Source organism: Oryza sativa, chromosome 11 (assembly GCF_034140825.1).
Source record: "Oryza sativa Japonica Group chromosome 11, ASM3414082v1".
NCBI classification, from domain to species: Eukaryota; Viridiplantae; Streptophyta; class Magnoliopsida; order Poales; family Poaceae; genus Oryza; species Oryza sativa.
The window spans coordinates 8,968,139-8,969,163 of NC_089045.1; the positions used below are offsets into that span (position 1 = coordinate 8,968,139).

General features: G+C 51.0%; 1 non-coding gene across 1 annotated transcript; it reads right to left on the reverse strand.

Annotated features, from left to right (window-relative positions):
• Nucleotides 1-624: 624 nt before the first annotated feature.
• Nucleotides 625-730, reverse strand: LOC112937225 (small nucleolar RNA R71). The gene has a single exon (XR_003239740.1). It is a non-coding gene; the product is annotated as a small nucleolar RNA R71 (small nucleolar RNA).
• Nucleotides 731-1,025: the final 295 nt, after the last annotated feature.

The window sequence follows — 1,025 nt, forward strand, 5'->3', positions numbered from 1 at the left end:
AAGATTCATAATAGAGATTACTTAAACTAATACTTTATATTTACCTATGTATAGTCATTTTCCTTTGCAGGCTGACCTTGGTTGTTTTCACTTTTTGTCGTGAAAACAGGGTAGTGTATGACTGGTTTCAACCTGCCGGAAAACTTCAATGAAAATCCAGAAGCTTTCTTCCGGAGTGTCAGGCCGCGAGTCATTGCTCCGCAGAAAACTCTACCGACAGAGAAACCAGCCGTATTAGCGCCACCAACCTTCAAGACAATGGCCAGCAAGACTCTTCGCGAGTTTGCTGCTCCCTCTGCTGACAATGTGGCCGTCGGGCCGCAAGTCAACATAGGAGATGTGGATTTCGACTTGAAGTCCAGCCTCATCACGATGGCGCAGGCTAGCCCTTTCTGTGGCAAGCCTAATGAGGATGCCAACGCTCATCTGCAACATTTCCTAGAGATATGCAGTACGTACACCATCAAGGGAGTCAGTCCTGACGCCGTCAGGCTGCGGCTGTTTCCGTTCTCTCTCCTCGGGAGAGCGAAGCAGTGGTTCTATGCCAACCGTGCTGCTATCAACACCTGGGATAAATGCTCTACGATATTCCTCTCGAAGTTCTTCCCGATGGGCAAAACCAACGCCCTTCGTGGACAAATTTCCAGTTTCCAGCAACAAGGGATGAGTCCATTCCGGAAGCATGGGAACGACTACAGGAGTACGTGGCCGCCTGTCCTCATCATGGGATGGACGACTGGCTGATCCCGCAGAACTTTTACAATGGGCTCACCCCGATGTCCCGCGATCACCTGGACGCGGCAGCTGGAGGAGCCTTCTTCTCTAAAACGGTTCAAGGAGCCATTGAACTCATAGAGAAGATGGTCTCCAATATGGGCTGGAGCGAGGAACGACAACAGACCCGTCAGCGAGGCATGCACATCGTCAAGGAGACGGAGTTACTTGCTGCCAAGCTGGACCTCCTCATGAAATGCTTGGACGACCATGAGAAACGGCCACAAGGCACCATCAAGGCCTTGGACTCA